Below are 21,461 nucleotides of genomic sequence, written 5' to 3'. Positions count from 1 at the left end.
GGACAATGCTACACCCCACACGTCCAGAATTGCTACCGAGTGGCTCCAAGAATACTCTTTCGAGATTAAACGCTTTCGCTGGGCGCCAAACTCCCCAGACATGAACATTATTGAGGATATCTGGGATGCCTTGCAACGTGCTATTCAGAAGATATCTCCGCCTCCTCGTACTCTTACGTATTTGTGGACAGCCCTGGAGGATTCATCGTGTCAGTTGCCTCCAGCACTACTTCAGACATTAGTCGAGTCCATACCACGACGTGTTGCGGCACTTGCCCGTGCTCGCGGAGGCCCTATTCGATGATAGGCAGGTGTACCAGTTCCTTTGGCTCTTCAGTGTATGAATAGTTCGGTTACTGTGAACAGGGTCTGCAAACTATGGCTATGCAAGTGTGTAAATGAGAGGACTTCTGTTTCTTTTCCAGTTATTTCAGCGTATGGTCAGGAATGTCAGTGTTTCTGTTATTTTCTTTATCCTTCAAATGGTTCAAATGGCTCTGAGCACTATGGGACTTAACTACTGTGGTCATCAGTCCCCTAGAACTTAGAACTACTTAAACCTAACGAACCTAAGGACTTCACACACATCCATGCCCGAGGCAGGATTCGAACCTGCGACCGTAGCGGTCACTCGGTTCCAAACTGACGCGCTTAGAACCGCACGGCCACACCGGCCGGCCTTCTTTATCCTTGGTGGAGGGTCTTCTCTCTTCTCTCTTACCTGACTGAACTTCCTCCGTTTTCCCGGCCTATCTGTAAACCGACGAAGAGTTTGAGATTCGTTCATGACAGCAGGTACTGGCTGTCGACGAGAACCATTACCCGGCTGGGATGCTCCGTGCACCAGCCAGGCTGCAACTGTTTCCATGTGGGCTAGTTCGCAGGCGGACAACTACGAAGTGTCTTGCGTTAAATAATGCTTGTAATTTTGATAGAAATCCTTGCCACTGTTGTCTCACTCAATACGCGACTGTCGAACAATAGCTCGCGCTATTCGTCCACGAGACTCAGAGGGCCATAGACACGGGTTCTCAGGTAGATGCCGTGTTTCTTGACTTCCGCAAGGTTCCCCACAGTCGTTTAATGAACAAAGTAAGAGCGTATGGACTATCAGACCAATTGTGTGATTGGATTGAAAAGTTCCTGGATAACAGAACGCAGCATGTCATTCTCAATGGAGAGATTGTCTTCCCAAGTAAGAGTGATTTCAGGTGTGCCGCAGGGGAGTGTCGTACGACAGTTGCTATTCACAATATATATATAAATGACCTTGTGGATAACATCGGAAGTTTGCTGAGGCTTTTTGCGGATGATGCTGTAGTACATCGAGAGGTTGTAACAATGGAAAATTGTACTGAAATGCAGGTGGATCTGCAACGAATTGACACATGGTGCAGGGAATGGCAATTTAATCTCAATGTAGATAAGTGTAATGTGCTGCGAATATAAGGAAAGAAAGATCATTTATCGTTTAGCTACAATCTCGTAGCAGGTGAGCAACTGGAAGGAGTTAATTCCATAAATTATCTGGGAGTAGGCATTAGGAGTGATTTAAAATGGAATGATCATATAAAGCTGTTCGTCGGTAAAGCAGATGCCAGACTGAGATTCATTGCAAGAATCCTAAGGAAATGCAATCCGAAAACAAAGGAAGTAGGTTACAGTACACTTGTTCGCCCACTGCTTGAATACTGCTCACCGGTATGGGATTCGTACCAGATAGGGTTGACAGAAGAGATAGAGAAGATCCAACGGAGAGCAGCGCGCTTCGTTACAGGATCATTTAGTAATCGCGAAAGGAGAGAAGCTTAGTAGCCCGGTACAGGCTTTTGTTGACGTTTCTAGAACATACCTTCACCGAGGAGTCAAGCAGTACATTGCTCCCTCCTACGTATATCTCGCGAAGAGACCATGAGGATAAAATCAGAGAGATTAGAGCCCACACAGAGGCATACCGACAGTCTTTCTTACCACAAACAATGCGAATAGAAGGTAGAACCGAGCTACACAAGGTACCCTCCACCGTCGGGTGGCCTGCGGAGTATGGATGTAGATGTACATCTATAATAGTGGTACCCCCCCCCCCCCCCCCCCCCGCGTACGTCTCTTCAAAAATGGCTCTGAGCACTATGCGATTTAACTTCTGAGGTCATCAGTCGCCCTAGAACTTAGAACTACTTAAACCTAACTAGCCTAAGGACATCACACACATTCATGCCCGAGGCAGGATTCGAACCTGCGACCGTAGCGGTCGCTCGGCTGCAGACTGTACCGCCTAGAACCGCACGGCCACTCCGGCAGGCCGTACGTCTGTACAATGGCTTGCCTGGTATGTGTAGTAGATCCAAAAGATATGTGTGGGCGGAGATTCTGAAAGTATTTTCTTTTGCATTCTAGTGATACATCAATTTTCGCTCAGCTATAGACGGCGGGCAGCAAGTACGACAATCAGATAGCTGAAGTTCGACATCCAGTTCTTGTAGAGATCACCGGGTGATAGTGAGATTGAAAATAAGGCGTTGTCTGCTTGCAGGACAGATATCACCATTGGTGTACCTGTGCGCAGTCGTTAAAGACGTGTAATGACATTAAATCGCACCGCATTAGAGGGCTGGATGAGGATTATGCCGGGGATATTGACTGTACTGCCGCGGAACAAATCTTGTTGTAGGGCGCGGCGCGGAGCGGCCGTGTACACGGCAGTGGGAAACGCGTGCGGCGGTCGATGCGCAGCGGGGTGCCCCCGGGCGGGAGCGCCAGAAACGAGGGGGCCGAACAGTCGTCCCGTGCCCCGGCGCGCCTTTTTATTATTTTTGCCTCTCCGCGCGCCCGTGAATTCCCTTTCCCACGGCAGTGCGCGGGGCGCGGGGCGCAGAACAAACGCGAGGGGCAGTCGCGAAAACAAACGGCGCGGCGTGGCGCCGCCGACCAGCTGCCGCCACTTGCCGGCCTTCCACTCAGCCGCCGCACTGTGCCGGCCACGCCGAGCCGCCCTCAAAAATTAAACGCCGCGCGAGCGCCACTTGCGTCCGCGTATGCCTGCCACTGTGGAAATCGCTGCGCGCCCGAGGGCACCTGCCACCACTCTTCTCCGGTCCACTCGCTGTCGAAATACAGTACTAAAAAAACCCTCGTGTTAGGTGACACAGACTAATTTCCTTTACAATTGTTTTAATATAGCAAAGAGCGCGAATTTTTAAAAGTAACAGTATGCAGTGGCTCAGGGCTTTTTATATTCTTTGTCAGTCATTCGCACTCCCCCTGTAGAGGTCAGCCTGTTGCGGCGTTGCGATGATTTGCCTCATTCTGCAATGGGGGGCAACAATTCAGATCAAAAAGGGGATATGTCACTCAACTGATGTCCTGAGATATACAGGGTGAAAAGTATTTAAAGCGACAAACTCTGGGGGGAGGTCGTAGGTGACATCAAAACAAATATTTTTCCCTAATGTCATTTTTTCCTATGAGGATTATTTAAACCGGTGGAGACCGTATTAGGCTCTTCAGTTGTTAGAGGCCGTATTACGATCTTCAGTTGTTAGAGGGCGTAGTACGCTCTTTCAGTTGTAGGCAAAAAAAAAAAAAAAAATGGTTCAAATGGCTCTGAACACTATGGGACTTAACATCTGTGGTCATTAGTCCCCTAGAACTTAGAACTACTTAAACCTAGATAACCTAAGGACATCACACACATCCATGCCCGAGGCAGGATTCGAACCTGCGACCGTAGCAGTCGCGCGGTTCCGGACTGAGCGCCTAGAACCGCTAGACCACCGCGGCCGGCGGTTGTAGGCAACTGCTGTCCACCAGTGTAGTAGTGCGTTGTCTCTGTTTACTAATGGAGCGATAAAAAAAAAAAGGTTCAAATGGCTCTGAGCACTATGGGACTTAACATCTATGGTCATAAGTCCTGTAGAACTTAGAACTACTTTAACCGAACCAACCTAAGGACATCATACAACACCCCGCCGGGAATCGAACCCGGGAACCCGGGCGCGGGAAGCGAGAACGCTACCGCACGACCACGAGCTGCGGACAATGGAGCGGTACACTTGGAGTGAGTACACTGATATGGTTGGTGCGTACTACGTAGCGCACCACAACGGACGAGCTGCACAGCGGGTTTATCAACAACAATATCCCAATCGCCGTATACCGCATCATACGACCTTTGCTGCTGTGTACCAACGTCTGCATGAGCGCGAGTCATTTAGCAGATTACCTGGACAGGGACGCCGTCGCACGGTAAGAACGCTGCAATTTGAGGAAGCTGTCTTGCAGTATGTGGAGCGGGATCCTTCAGTCAGCACTCGTGCAATTGCACGTAACATGGGGACGAATCAGACGAATGTAAGAACAGTCCTTCGAGAGCAATTGTTACGTCAATTTCACTTACAGCGTGTCCACAACCTGGAACCAGTTGATTATCCACCCCGAGCACAGTTTTCGTAGTGGTACCTTGGACGCTGTGAAATGCATCCTACATTTCCATTCTCTGTGTTGTTTACCTATGAAGCAACGTTCGGGCGTGATGGAGTCTTCAACATGCACAATTCGCATGTTTGGAGTGAGGATAACCCACATGCCACAGTTACTAGCGCTCATCAAGTGCGGTTCTTCGTTAATCTGTGGGTCGGTGTTGTTGGGGACCGTATCTGCTACCTAGGCCATTAAATGGCAGGCACCATTACATTTTTCTCGCCAGAGCATTTCCAGAATTGCTGGAAAACGTCCCAATCCCTACAAGACAACGCATGTGGTTCCAAAATGACGCGGCGCCAGCACATTTCAGTCGTCGTGTGCGTCGATTCCTGGACGTTCCTGGACGTTCCCAGAAACGCGGATTGGCAGAGGTGGTCCTGTACCACGGCCTGCTCGATCCCCAGGTATGTCCCCTCTGGGCTTTTTTGTTGGTTTAATTAATTTGTCGCCAGTGAAATCTTCCTCTACCGGTTTAAATACTCCTCATAGGAAAAAAATGACATTAGGGAAAAATATTTGTTTTGATGTCCCCTACAACCTCCCAGAGTTTGTCGGCTTAAATACTTTTCACCCTGTATTGAAAAAAACTGTATAATTCTGAATAGCGTAATTCCCAAACCTTATAGTTAGTCCCATAGACGCGTGAGGAACATTGCAATGTCGGATCAACAATCTGTAATCATAGGATGAAGGCAACTAATAGAAAATGGTAGTAGAAAATGACTGACGTATCCCCTTTTTGATTTAAACTACAGTCAGTGTACTGAAATATCGACTTAAGCCGCACAGTCTCTCCACTCGGCGTTTTGATATGCCATGGAGTGCAACAGCTAAGCTTTCTTGCATGCCATAGTTTCCTTGAAGCCAACTTTAACCTGCAGATACAAGTGAATTAGTATCATTAAACAAAAATCTACGTAATCGTAATAATGTAACCCTGTTAAATATATGCCTTAACTATTTGCCTTAAAGATTTTACAAAACGTGGATCAAACATGTGCGCAATTCGGGAACGAAATGGTCAATAAAATAATATTACAGTTATGCCAGTTACCTTATAATAATAATTTTCTGTCCTTTCATGATCGGTAATGGAATTTGGGCGTGGTCTCCTTGCTTTTGGAAAGAAGGGAAGAATGTGAGCACTCAAGTACCCATCCTGTCCATCTTTGTTGGGCATATTGTTGAATTCTGTCAACAACAGTTCCTTCTCAGCAAATGAGAACTTCTCAAAATATTTACGCCGGCATCTGTGCATCTGTAAACAGATATTAGCGTATTATTAACATATATATACGGCGAATAACATATATTTACCGACTGCCTGTATTACAACTAAACATAAATTTAAACTTTGCGTCCATGAAAGGAATTTATATTCACATTTTAGTACAATGTTTCTACACAACTTGTCTCTGCTACACAAAATTACATTATGTACAGAGAATTCAAACAATGAACATTGTATGACTGTTTACCTGCGATCTGCACCTGTTTCCCTCCTAGGAACAATGTCTCCTTTTCAGTTGGCATGCTCCAAACCCTTGACCTTCTTTTGTATAACCACATTCCTCTTCCACAATTCGGGGCGTCTTTTCTTCCTTCTAAATTCATGTAAATCATCTTCGGACTCATCTGACGGTTCCGTCAACGAAATCATTTGGAAATCTCACAGCTGATTACTGCAAACCGCTACAGTGCTGCCCTCACGCCTCACGTTCTTTCGTGCAATATAGGGACGTGTCTCTGTGACTAGTCCTCTTTCTGCACGAAACGTAATTTCAACACTGATTTTAACAGGGAAAAATCACTGAACAAGTCCTCTTTTAGAACCAACAGATGCGGAATCGTGAGAAAATACCAACTACAGTCATAACTCATATACCCCAAAAATGATGACAAGTCCCGTTCTTTATCTCCACGCCTCATTTGTCGTGAGGGCTCTTAGTAGCTTTAGGTTAAACATTTGGATGGAGTAGGTTCAAAGCACACTGCTCTACAAAACATCAGGACGAGCCAGATAAAGTTAAACTACAGACGCGAAATTTAACCGGCAGGAAGAAGATGCTGTGATATGCAAGTGATTAGCTTTTCAGAGCATTCACACAAGGTTGGCGCCGATGGCGACACCTACAACGTGCTGACATGGGGAACGTTTCCAACCGATTTCTCATAGACAAACAGCAGTTGACCGGCGTTGCCTGGTGAAACGTTGTTGTGATGCCTCGTGTAAGTAGGAGAAATGCGTACCATCACGTTTCCGACTTTGGTAAAGGTCGGATTGTAGCCTATCGCGATTGCGGTTTATCGTATTGCGACATTGCTGTTGGCGTTGGTCGAGATCCAATGACTGTTAGCAGAATATGGAATCGGTGGGTTCAGGAGGGTAATACGGAACGCCGTGCTGGATCCCAACGGCCTCGTATCACTAGCAGTCGAGATGACAGGCATCTTATCCACACGGCTGTAACGGATCGTGCAGCCACGTCTCGATTCCTGAGTCAACAGATGGGGACGTTTGCAAGACAACAACCATCTACACGAACAGTTCGACGACGTTTGCAGCAGCACGGACTATCAGATCGGAGACCATGGTTGCGATTACCCTTGACGCTGCGTCACAGACAGGAGCGCCTGCGATGGTGTACTCAACGACGAACCTGGGTGCAGCAGTGGCAAAACGTCATTTTTCGGATGAATCCAGGTTCTGTATACAGCATCATGATGGCCCCACCCGTGTTTGGCGACATCGCGGTGAACGCACATTGGAAGTTTGTATTCGTCATCGCCATACTGACGTATCACCCGGCGTGATGGTATGGGGCGCCATTGGTTACACGTCTCGGTCACCTCTTGTTCGCATTGATGGTACTTTGAACCGTGGACGTTACATTTCAGATGTGTTACGACCCGTGACTCTACCTTTGATTCTATCCCTGCGATATCCTACATTTCAGCAGGATAATGCACGACCGCATGTTGCAGGTCCTGGACGGACCTTTCTGGATACAGAAAATGTTCGACTGCTGCCCTGGCCAGCACATTCTCCAGATCTCTCACCAACTGAAAACGTCTGGTCAATTGTCACCCTGCAACTTGTTCGTCACAATACGCCAGTCACTACTCTTCATGAACTGTGGTATCGCGTTGAAGCTGCATGGACAACTGTACCTGCACACGCCATCCAAGCTCTGTTTGACTCAATGCCCAGGCGTATCAAGGCCGTTTTTAAGACCAGAGGTGGTTGTTCTGGGTGCTGATTTCTCAGGATCTATGCACCCAAATTGCGTGAAAATGTAATCACATATTAGTTCCAGTATAATATATTTGTCCAATGAATACCCGTTTATCATCTGCATTTCTTCTTGATGTAGCAATTTTAATAGCCAGTAGTGTATTAACTGTTCGATGGAAATCAACGAAAGTGCGGGAACATGTTGCCAGTGGTATCCCAGTCGTCCACATAAAGCTGGATGTCACGTGCCGTGACGTCAGCGCGACTGTAACGCCAATTGGAGGTGGCCTCACAACACGAAGCAGGTGGATCGGGAAGGAACGGTGTGTGTCGATCAGCTAGCACGTATGGTGCACTGTGGTGGTGGTCTTCATTTACAACGTGACCCGGAGACAACATTTGGATGGCTTCACGCAGGGAATAATGTGAGACGAGTTGACGAGACGTATTGGTGCATAGTGGCACAGCGGCTTTTTGGGGGTGGTCTCTTCGCTCGACGACCAGTACCTCGTGTTTCGCTGACACCTGTACATCCGCGGCACCATCTTCCACGGAGGCTGGAGTACACGGACTGGACCAACGAGCAGTCTGGTCAGGTGCTGTTCTCGGATGACAGCAGATACAGTCTGAGTAGTGTTTCTGGACATATACCGACGTGGTAAGAGATGGGAACGCGTAATGCACCCAGGAACGTGGTCGAACGTGATCGGTTTGGTGGTCCGGATGTTACGGCGTGGGGAGGCTAGGTGTACTGACCTGCAAACCTTTAGGCACCCACACCGTTATTGTGACACCGAACCGCGTCACTTAAGGGGTGCATTCGGACCTGTTGTTGGGGATGATAACATGTTACCGCAGCGAACAGCGGAGATGGGGGAACTCTTGGCCAAAGGACTGGACAGGCTGTTCCTGCGAGTTATGTCATGTCGAACAAGTGTGGCGTGCATTGGGTAGATATATTGCAGCGTGTCCACACGCACCAACAGCCATCAAGTAGCTGTCAACCGCCCTTGTGGTGGAATGGAACGGCCTAGCACAAGAAGTTAGCAAACCTGGGGCTAACATGGGAGCCCGTTGCAGAGCATGCATTGCTATGTGTGGTGATCAGACACAATATTGAGAACCGCGTCTCGCCTTTTTAAATGTTCAGGGAACCGTCATGAATCGCAGTGACTTCAGTCCTTGAATAAAAATATTACGTCTTTCCGTCTCATCGCGGATTTGAGTTACTTTCTGTACCGCATTGTACCAGTTCTTTCTAGTTATGGTCGTGTTACTGGGCAGTGACATTTCATGTTAAAGCTGCTTTTGTCCTTAGGTTTGCATTCCAGTGTGATAACAACGATGAGGCATGTGTATAACTGAACTACTTAATAATCGGAACTTGGGTGTCGGTTGGTAAGTAGGATTCTGAGCGCCCCGGTCGAAACATTTGTCCCGCCCATGAGACCTCACGGTAAAATCGTGTAAGGCGGTCAACAGCTTTGCAAATGACCCCAGCTCGCCGAGAAAGGACGAGTTTCTTCACGTACGCCATATCCTGGTGAAGCTACTAATTAATGATTAGATGCTATAGGACTATCAGATTACCCATCACGAAGCTGTTGCAGGAATGATAATACTCGGTCACCGAAAATGTTGAAAGAAATGTGGGGGTTCAAGTTCGTGACGAGTTGAATTAGTGGCCCAAGTGATGATACGACAACACCTCCAAAATATCATCTCTGGCCAGGCCTACACCTTCCACGTACTGTGGGTTAAACGGCCGATTGGTCCATCTGTGCACTCAATAAGCTGCATGCTTTAAAAAGGGCCAACATATTTACTCACCGGAGAATACTATACTCTCTCCAATCAACCACTGTCCCCTTTCTGAGTCGTCTGGACAACTGAAGACGTGCAGCTTTACGTGCCGCTGCGAGTTATCCGGTTCTAAATATCCATCACATGCAGTTCCCCAGAGAAACTCTTTTACGCGGACCTACATTCACTGGCAGAAGGAATTCCTGTTGTGCCTGTGACACTCGTTTTCTTTCCCTGTCGGTTAGGATATTTTTACGACCGCTGTCCTTCTGCGGTGGTACATGGAGTTAAATGGTACACAGTTCCTTCTACACACGTTGGACAGTCCGCGTCAGTGCATCACCAATGGGGAACTCCATCCGCGGTGTGATCATGGGCACGTCCAAACACGAGAGCTCTTTTCTGCAATTGAGTCATTTCTCCACTGTGACAAGTCTTACTGCGCTGATTTTGATACAATCACCGGCCGCGGTGGTCTAGCGGTTCTAGGCGCTCAGTCCGGAACCGCGTGACTGCTACGGTCGCAGGTTCGAATCCTGCCTCGGGCATGGATGTGTGTGATGTCCTTAGGTTAGTTAGGTTTAAGTAGTTCTAAGTCCCATAGTGCTCAGAGCCATTTGAACCATTTTTCGAAAAACTTTATGATGCAGACCCAAATCGACTAATGTTTGAATGAGATGATGTTGACCGAGGTCCCCTAACTGCCTGACGTCTGCGATCTGTTTCTTTCGACCACTAATTAGTGTTGTTGCCACCAATCGGCAAACGGCAGAAGCAAAGTTGTACACCTTGTATATTAATGTAAAACAAACATTTAAATAGTTACCACTTTGCAAAGTCAACGCTGAGAAACCTCGGTTCGAATTTTGGGCCGGTAAAAAATCATCTGAAAACCTACGGGCCGGAGTTTAGTGTATTACCGACAGCATGGCGCAAGGCGGCGTGATCTCTGCTACTCGTGGTCGGCAGCTGCAGTGAGATGGGCTCCACCTTCAGATCGATCGAAGCGCGAGCACGGAAAACAACTTAGTGTTTATCGGGGTGGCCGGACGAGTGAAAGTGCGAATGAAATTACTCTGCAGCAAGGGCGCCAAAGTACGCTACCGACTGCGGCGGCGAGGAACCAACCCCATTCTCTTCCGCCCCACGCCCTGAGAGCGACCGCACGGCTTTTTCAAGAACTCTTTCAATGGTCGCCAATAACCAAAGCTTTTGCCAATTATGGGCGTAACAGCAAATTCGTCTAGACTTCCACTATCCTACTCCGTCAACCTAGGTGCAAATACCATTACTGACGGACGGTGACTGCCTACATGTGTGAGCCATGCTCGCTCGTATGCAGGGTGTTCCACTCAAACCTCCGTGATTTCAAGGACCCAGGAGAGAAAAACCACAGAAGATTCGACAGTGAAAAATGCACAACATTGTAGAGCATTTCAAAGAATTTATATTCCCGCGTCAGAAGTGCCAAGTATCGCCACCACAGTGCAGCATGGTCGCATGAAGTGAAAATGGCGACTCCACAGCAGCGCGCGCAAGCAGTAGTGTGGTTTGCAGAAACAAAATCGCCGGTTACTGTGCAAAGAAATTATCGTCGTGTGTATGAATGTGACCCACCTGATGTGAAAACAATTAAGGAATGGCATAGGAAGTTTCTGGCAAAAGGAAGTGCTCTGAAACATTCTGGCGGTGCACGTTACGGAGTTTCAGAAGAGACAGTGAAGGACATCAGACAAACGTTTCTCAGAAGCCCACGTAAGTCAATTCGTCACGCATCTAGGCAACTTGATGTACCTCGATCAACACAGCATCGTGTAGTGCGCCAGAGTCATCGTATGTGTGCTTACAAAGCGCAAATTCTGCAACATCAGACGTCGAACGACAAACCACGCCGACGACAATTTGCTGCAGATATGCTGCAGCGTATTGATATGAATGCCAGATTCCTGGGAAGATGTTTATTCTCAGATGAGGCAACCTTTCATATATCAGGAAGGGTTAACAGGCGTATTGTTCGGATCTGGGGTTCGCAAAATCAGCACGTTATCATTGAACATGTTCGTGGTAGCCCTAAACTAGACGTCTGGTGCGGGCTAATCCACGACAGGATTATTGGACCGTTCTTCTTTGCGGAGCAAACAGTCAATGAGTCATTGTATCTGGACATGTCGGAGCAGTTTGTGTACCCTCAGATACAAGACTTGCAGCTCAACATCATTTTTCAACAAGATGGAGCTCCGCCGCATCGGTCAACAGCTGTTCGAAGTTCGTGGATAGGAAATTTCCCAATCGTTGGATCGGACGCGGAGGACCGACTGCCTGGCCACCACGTTAACCCGATATTACGCCGCTTGATTTCTTCATGTGGGGATTCGTGAAGGACCGCGAAGCCGGCCTTGGTGGCCGTGCGGTTCTAGGCGCTCCAGTTCGGAACCGCGCTGCTGCTACGGTCGCAGGTTCGAGTCCTGCCTCGGGCATGGATGTGTGTGACGTCTTTAGGTTTAAGTAGTTCTAAGTCTAGGTGATGTTGAGTCCCATAGTGCTCAGAGCCATTTGAACCATTTGAACCGCGTATATGCGACTAAAGTGGACGATATTCCTACGTTGCGACATCGTATCACTAATGCGATTGCGACAATAACAGAGGAAATGTTACAAAGAACTTGCAAGAAATTGAATATAGACTATATAGTCTACGTGCTACAAATGGTTCACATGTATAGGTATATTGATGATAAATGAATAAATTCTTTGACATGCTCTACAATTTGGTGCATTTTTCATTGTCATATCTACTGTGGGTTTTTTTCCTGGGTCTTTGAAATCAGGGAGGTTTGAGTGGACACGCTGCATATCTGTTTCATGGCCTACTGGCGTGACTTCACCGTTCTGGTGCTCCGCGAGGTGGAGGGACTACATGGCGTTCCGAGCTTTTCAGTGATCTCTGAATCGAGTGCAGGGTCGGTCTCTCCAGGGAGAAGGCCGTTGGGGCACGAGGAGGTGCCCGTGTTGAAATAGTGTGTTGCCTTGTACGCGGGAACCCTCAAGGTAGAAGGTTGATCTATAGGGAACCTAGGAAGCTCGGCGTTTGGAAAGACGTTTTTCTGGTGCATTCCATTCATGGGATAAGTGCATCAGCCCACCGCATTCTCGGCGGTTTATGATCTGCATTAACTTGGACGCCTCGCACCTCCTGCGAGAGTCTACAGTTTCCTCGCGCATTTGGCGGGACGCTGATTCGTCACTCCACACAACGATTTTCCACTGTTCAATCGTCCAGTGTTTACGCTCCTTACACCAAGCGAGGCGTTGCTTGGCATTTACCGGCGTGATGTGTGGCTTATGAGCAGCCGCTCGACCAAGAAATCCAAGTTTTCTCACCTCCCGCCTAACTTCATAGTACTTGCAGTGGATGCTGATGCAGTTTGGAATTCCTGTGTGATGGTCTGGGTAGATGTCTGTCTATTACACATTACGATCCTCTTCAACTGTCGGCGGTCTCTGTCAGTCAACAGAAGAGGTCGGCCTGTACGCTTTTGTGCTGTGTGTGTCCCTTCTCGTTTCCACTTCACTATCACATCGGAAACAGTGGACCTATGGATGTTTAGCAGTGTGGAAATTTCGCGTACAGACGTATGACATAAGTGACACCCAATCACCTGACCACGTTCGAAGTCCGTGAGTTCCGCGGAGCGCCCCATTCTGCTCTCTCACAATGTCTAATGACTACTGAGGTCACTGACATGGAGTACCTGGCAGTAGGTGGCAGTACAGTGCACCTAATATGAAAAACGTATGTTTTTGGCGGTGTCTGACATAGTGATGATACTTTTGATCACAGTGTATTTCCGGCAGTAAATGGCAACACTGTATCACATGTACGGTAACTACATCTGTCACCATTCACCGGCAGTTCTGTGCAGTTGGTGTAGTGGATAGGGTTTCGGGTTAGCATGCAAGAGGTCGAGGGGTCGGTTTCCTGGTCGAGGTGTGGTTGTTTTTATGTGCTAAGTGCAGTATGCATGGTACGTTATCTGGCGTCTTAATCGTCATACAACGATAACAGTGGGTCTTTGTAAAACATTTCCACTCACGTATTACGAACACAGAAATGGAAGTACAATCGTTTTCATTGATCAGATTTTAAAGAACCTTTTGCAGGTCGTGGACGCGAATTGTTTCGCACCACTGCGTCTACTAAATTCCCAACCTGTATTCTCTGTACCCTCCCCCAATGGTCCCATCGATTAGTACCAACTATTAGTCTTGCCACGTCCAAGTCCATTACATTTTGTTAGGGCCTTACGTTACCAGACACTGAGTCTGACTGGGTCATGCTGTTTAGTAAGTATCTCCATGAGTTACTGTTGTTGTTGTTGTGGTCTTCAGTCCTGAGACTGGTTTGATGCAGCTCTCCATCCTAATCTACCCTGTGCAAGCTCCTTCATCTCCCAGTACCTACTGCAACCTACAGCCTTCTGAATCTGCTTAGTGTATTCATCTCTTGGTCTCCCTCTACGATTTTTACCCTCCACGCTGCCCTCCAATGCTAAATTTGTGATTCCTTGATGCCTCAGGACATGTCCTACCAACCGATCCCTTCTTCTAGTCAAGTTGTGCCACAAACTTCTCTTCTCCCCAATCCTATTCAATACCTCCTCATTAGTTACGTGATCTACCCACCTAATCTTCAACATTCTTCTGTAGCACCACATTTCGAAAGCTTCTATTCTCTTCTTCTCAAAACTATTTATTGTCCATGTTTCACTTCCATACATGGTAAACTCCATACAAATACTTTCAGAAATGACTTCCTGACACTTAAATCTATACTCGATGTTAACAGATTTTTCTTCTTCAGAAACTCTTTCCTTGCCATTGCCAGTCTACATTTTATATCTTCTCTACTTCGACCATCATCAGTTATTTTGCTCCCCAAATAGCAAAACACCTTTACTACTTTAAGGGTCTCATTTCCTAATCTAATTCCCTCAGCATCACCCGACTTAATTCGACTACATTCCATTATCCATGTTTTGCTTTTGTTGGTGTTCATCTTATATCCTCCTTTCAAGACACTGTCCATTCCGTTCAACTGCTCTTCCAAGTCCTTTGCTGTCTCTGACAGAATGAGTTACTGTTATTAATATTATTATGATCGATGGATATGTGGAAACACCATGTCTATCACCGTTAGGGAAACAGTGTAAATGTCGAATACGTGTGGCTTATGAAACGGTGAATACTACAGTATTATATGACAGAATCAAATATAGCAAATAAAAACAAACGCGCCCTGATCCAGAATCGTTCGACCTCCTGCATGCTAACCCATAAACCTATCCACTGAGCTAACTGCACAGAAGTATACATCTCTACCTTGACAGAGATAGTTACCGTGCATGTGATTACAGTGTAGCCTAGTCGCCAATCTTTTACGTCCATTTACGGCCGGAAACATGCACAGGACGAAATTTTGTGACAGACATTTTAGTATTGCTAGTATGTGAGGAATCGTCCTGCGAAGTTCGAGAGCGCGAATTTTTCTTCAGCCTGTAGATTCTGTAATCAATTTTGCATATGAACCCGAAAACTTTTCGGTAGATACAGATTTACGGTAAATTATTTGTTCTGGAGAACGGATAAATAATATCCGTGAGTTGAAAATGTATAAGAGATTTTCGTGATCCCAAAAACGGTGCTTTTCAGGGTAATCTGCACCGAAATAATGTGCATTTTCTTTAACTAGCCTCACCTGAACAACAGATTTCATTATCTAGAAATTCTTTAACATATTAGTCTAGATAAGTTACATGTAAATGATTACACTATTGCAGCTTACTCATGCAGAAATAACATGGGAAAAGGAGTTGTTCCGTACATTAAGACAGGACTCAAGTTGAAAAACATTTGGGCAAACAGTGATCAGCACATAGAAGTGTGTATCTATGAATTAATGTTGAAAAATAGTTCACTTTTTATTATAACTGTATATTGAGCCCTACTGCAAAATTTTGAACTTTTCATGAGGAATCTGGATTCTTTACTGTGCTATCTGTCAGACAGCAGCAAGGAGTTTATAGTCTACGATGAGTTCATTGCAAATTTTCTAAGAGATTCTGATAAGAAAAATGATCTGGAAACCTTATTTGTATCCTGCAATTTGATCTCAGTAAGTAACTTTCCAACAGAAGTGATTAAAGACAGGCGTATCCTAATTGATGACGTTTTAATTGATGAAGCTCAAAGCAAGAAAATTGCTGTTTACCCAGTAACAAATGCTCTTTCTGGTCATGATGCACGTTTAATGAGGATAAATAACAGCGCTTTACAGTATGGATATTAGTCAGTGGAAATCAATTAGATGGTTCCAGGATAAATGTTTTTACGAATAGTTTGTAGTAGATGAAATGGGATGTAATTTATAATGAACCAAATGCTAACATAAAATTTAATCTATTCCATGATCAATTCGTATCATTATTGGAAAATAGGTCTCCGCATAAGCTAATCATAAAGGACACTAAACAGTCTTGAAAAAAGCCATGGATCACTAGAGGGATTAGAGCTTCTTATGAAAGGAAAAATGATATGTATCTTTTGGTAAGAGCAAGTAGAGATTCTTCAATAGCTGTACACTGCAAGAATGACAAAGAAACGTTATTAAGAAATCTAGGAACATGCACATAACGTCAGAAATCAGTACTTCCAACAGCAGACTTAAGGCTATATGGAGTTTACTGAAACGAGAGACAGGACAACCAGCCACAGAACAAGACAACATCACTACTGAACTGAATGGAAGGCCTATAATTGATGAGTCGCAGGTAGAAAATGCATTTGATAATCATTTCTTACATATAATTGAAAGCATAGAGACAAACAGTTCAAGAGCAAAATCACAGCAGTATGTTGCAAACTGTGTAACTTTCATAAAAACAGCCTAGCGGCCAGAGCAGTGGCTCCTGAAGGTGCAGGTGAAAACCAAGTGACTCTTCTTTGGAACTCCAACACAAAAATTTGCATACCTTCTTCTAAAAATTTTGCTGGTCCTGCCAGCAACGGAGTCTCGTTAGCTAATCGGTGGGAATCTTCCAAGATCCGTGCAATAAAAAATGTATAAAAAGATCAGCAATCTCCCGACTCTCGAAAAATCTGCTGTGGTTTACCAGCAATACAATTTTCATTCTTAGAGTGGGGGCAAAAAACAGTAATTTTGTCCTACTTTGAGTCTTATTTCACATTTCGGTCGATGATAGCGACTACAGATATGTACTGGCTAGTTTTCATCCCCTCTACAAAAATAATCTTTTGGAGTCAGTTTTGTGCTCCCTTATAAAACTTACACATCAATTATTGCTGACCTCCTTTCAATCCAGCAGATCCATCCCTATCCATTTTTTTTTTTTTTTTTGGTCATCAGTCTACTGACTGGTTTGATGCGGCCCGCCACGAATTCCTTTCCTCTTCATCTCAGAGATCTCAGAGTAGCACTTGCAACCTACGACCTCATTTATTTGCCTTACGTACTCCAATCTCTGTCTTCCTCTACAGTTTTTGCCCTCTACGGCTCCTTCTAGTACCATGGAAGTCATTCCCTATCATCCTGTCCCTTCTCCTTATCAGTATTTTCCACATATTCCTTTCCTCTCCGATTCTGCGTAGAACCTCCTCATTCCTTACCTTATCAGTCCACCTAATTTTCAACATTCGTCTATAACACCACATCTCAAATGCTTCGATTCTCTTCTGTTCCGGTTTTCCCACAGACCATGTTTCACTACCATACAATGCAGTACTGCAGACGTACATCCTCAGAAATTTCTCCCTCAAATTAAGGCCGGTATTTGATATTAGTAGACTTCTCTTGGCCAGAAATGCCTTTTTTGCCATAGCGAGTCTGATTTTGATGTCCTCCTTGCTCCGTCCGTCATTGGTTATTTTACTGCCTAGGTAGCAGAATTCCTTAACTTCATTGACTTCGTGACCATCAATCCTGATGTTAAGTTTCTCGCTGTTCTCATTTCTACTACTTCTCATTACCTTCGTCTTTCTCCGATTTACTCTCAACCCATACTGTGTACTCATTAGACTGTTCATTCCGTTCAGCAGGTCATTTAATTCTTCCTCACCTTCACTCAGAATAGCAATGTCATCAGCGAATCGTATCATTGATATCCTTTCACCTTATATTTTAATTCCACTCCTGAACCTTTCTTTTATTTCCATCATTGCTTCCTCGATGTACAGATTGAAGAGTAGGGGCGAAAGGCTACTTGTCTTACACCCTTCTTAATACGAGCACTTCGTTCTTGATCGTCCACTCTTATTATTCCCTCTTGGTTGTTGTACATATTGTATATGACCCGTCTCTCCCTATAGCTTACCCCTACTTTTTTCAGAATCTCGAACAGCTTGCACCATTTTATATTGTCGAACGCTTTTTCCAGGTCGACAGATCCTATGAAAGTGTCTTGATTTTTCTTTAGCCTTGCTTCCATTATTAGCCGTAACGTCAGAATTGCCTCTCTCGTCACTTTACTTTTCCTAAAGCCAAACTGATCGTCACCTAGCGCATTCTCAATTTTCTTTTCCATTCTTCTGTATATTATTCTTGTAAGCAGCTTCGATGCATGAGCTGTTAAGCTGATTGTGCGATAATTCTCGCACGTGTCAGCTCTTGCCGTCTTCGGAATTGTGTGGATGATGCTTTTCCGAAAGTCAGATGGTATGTCGCCAGACTCATATATTCTACACACCAACGTGAATAGTCGTTTTGTTGCCACTTCCCCCAATGATTTTAGAAATTCTGATGGAATGTTATCTATCCCTTCTGCCTCATTTGACCGTAAGTCCTCCAAAGCTTTTTTAAATTCCGATTCTAATACTGGATCCCCTATACCTTCTAAATCGACTCCTGTTTCTTCTTCTATCACATCAGACAAATCTTCACCCTCATAGAGGCTTTCAATGTATTCTTTCCACCTATCTGCTCTCTCCTCTGCATTTAACAGTGGAATTCCCGGTGCACTCTTAATGTTACCACCGTTGCTTTTAATGTCACCAAAGGTTGTTTTGACTTTCCTGTATGCTGAGTCTGTCCTTCTGACAATCATATCTTTTTCGATGTCTTCACATTTTTCCTGCTGCCATTTCTTCTTAGCTTCCCTGCACTTCCTATTTATTTCATTCCTCAGCGACTTGTACTTCTGTATTCCTGATTTTCCCGGAACATGTTTGTACTTCCTCCTTTCATCAATCAACTGAAGTATTTCTTCTGTTACCCATGGTTTCTTCGCAGCTACCTATCCATTTAGAAAGCGTTATTTCAGTGCATCGCACAATGCCATTGTACAACTTGCCGAGTTCGACCTTCTGCCTCCTGTTGTGGCTGACACTGGTATGCTGTGGCCATCCCAAAGAGCGGCTGTCGCCCATTGAATGCCTACCACCGACTATGCCTTTTAGCGAAGGAACAGTTTTACAACCTGCTTACTATTCTACCGCTGTGGCCTTCACATTCTCGCAGTCGGCCCGCGTGCTCACCTCACAGAAGATCTGATCTTTCACCACAGTATGGAAATGAACTCGAGAAGAGTTTATTAAATTCACAATCATTGGTGTTCGTTTCAGATACTTGCATACTTTCATGCTTCACTTGTACTTTTGATTTGGCAGTCTAATTTGAATAGTGGGCTATTAATTAGATTACGGAGTAGTTTTTAAAAATACTGTCCCGTAACAATTAGCAGTGTACTACCTGACAGTCACATCGTTTAAATATCTGGGAGGAACACTGAAATGCGATATGAAATGGAAAAATCACAGAAGGTCGGTTGTAAGATAGGCGATCGCTCTATTTCGGTTTATTTCGAGAAGTTTAGAAAGATGTAGTTGATCTATAAGGGAGACCACGTGTAGAATACTAGTGTGACACATTCTTGAACACTGGTAGAGTCGGATTAAAGGAAGACATCAAAGGAGTTTCGTGGCATGGTGGTAGATTTATTATTGATAGATTAGATTAATAAGCGAGTGTTATAGAAACGGTCAGTGAACTCAAATGGGAATCCCTGGAGAGTAGACGTTCTTTCCACGAAAAGCTATTGAGAAAGATCAGACAACCAACATTTGTGACACTTCCTGGCAGATTAAAACCGTGTGCCCGACCGAGACTCGAACTCGGGACCTTTGCCTTTCGCGGGCAAGTGCTCTACCAACTGAGCTACCGAAGCACGACTCACGCCCCGTATCACAGCCTTACCTCTGCCAGTACCTCGTCCCCTACCTTCCAAACTTTACAGAAGCTCTCCTGCGAACCTAGCAGAATTAGCACTCCTGAAAGAAAGTATATTGCGGAGACATGGCTTAGCCACAGCCTGGGGGATGTTTCCAGAATGAGATTTTCACTCTGCAGCGGAGTGTGCGCTGATATGAAACTTCCTGGCAGATTAAAACTGTGTGCCCGACCGAGACTCGAACTCGGGACGTTTGCCTTTCGCGGCCAAGTGCTCTACCACTGAGCTACCGAAGCACGACTCACGCCCGATATCACAGCCTTACTTCTGCCAGTACCTCGTCTCCTACCTTCCAAACTTTACAGAAGCTCTCCTGCGAACCAGGAGTGCTAGTTCTGCTAGGTTCGCAGGAGAGCTTCTGAAAAGTTTGGAAGGTAGGAGACGAGGTACTGGCAGAAGTAAGGCTGTGATACCGGGCGTGAGTCGTGCTTAGGTAGCTCAGTGGTAGAGCACTTGCCCGCGAAAGGCAAAGGTCCCGAGTTCGAGTCTCGGTCGGGCACACAGTTTTAATCTGCCAGGAAGTTTCATATCAGCGCACACTCCGCTGCAGAGTGAAAATCTCATTCTGGAAACATTTGTGACAGATTGCAACACGATTCCACCGTCCGCAAAGTACATCTCCAGTAAGGGCGACCAAGGTAAGATTGGAGAAATAAAAAGGGATTTTGGGTTTAACGTCCCGTCGACATCGAGGTCAATAGAGACGGAGCATAAGATCGGATTATGTCAAGGATAGGGAAGGAAAGTGGCCGTGCCATTTCAAAGGAACCATTCCGGCGTCTGCCTGGAGCGAATTAGGAAAATCACGGAAAAACTTAAATCTGGATGGCCGGACGCGGGTTTGAACTGTCGTCCTCCCGGAAGCGAGTCCAGTGTGATTACCACTGCGCCAACTCGCTCGGTAAGATAGGAGAAATGGGGACTTTAAGGAAATACGAGAGAGTACTAAAAAGTACTGCCTCCGAATAAATTACGTCAAAATTGATGCTTTTTATGCCACCCACTGCAGCCTTTTCGTGTCGCTTCTGAGCGTCGGTGTGTCCGAAACGTTTTCTCGGCCAGAGATGAGAAAATCGCGTGGTTTCACTGTTGCGCATGGCGATTCTGACCTCCGTCGCGGAGGCGTCAAAAGAAGGCGTGAAATGTGGGAAACAGAGGTTGTGGCTACCTTCCCATCGTGTGGTTCGATCACGGTGGTGTTGGGCAGAAAACCCAGTGCCAATGTGACATCATTAACCCACCTACGCATGACATGAACTTCTGAGACATGTCCTTTTTTTGGTATGTGTCGACACCTCGCCGTGCCCGAGTGTGTCGTCATAGGATGCCAACCCCTTCCAACATTAGAAATGGACGATTTAGGCACTTTTTAGCCAAATTTCAGACTAATGCGTAGCAGTCTGATAAAATTGCGGGGTTCGAAGAAGTGATCCTTTAATTGCGTTGCGCAGTGTAGGTGCAGACCATCTCCGTGCAAAGAACCGGGATTCACAAGACAAGTGCTCGCTCTCGTACGATAGTAGAAGACATTAAAAGCAGTTTTCACATTCTTCTACAACATTTGGAAGATAACAATCCACCGTAGCTGTTTTCCGCGACTTCCCAAGTGGTTCAAATGGCTCTGAGCACTATGGGACTTAACA

This window comes from Schistocerca piceifrons, chromosome 4 (genome assembly GCF_021461385.2).
Source record: "Schistocerca piceifrons isolate TAMUIC-IGC-003096 chromosome 4, iqSchPice1.1, whole genome shotgun sequence".
NCBI lineage: Eukaryota > Metazoa > Arthropoda > Insecta > Orthoptera > Acrididae > Schistocerca > Schistocerca piceifrons.
This window is presented reverse-complemented; position numbering follows the sequence as displayed.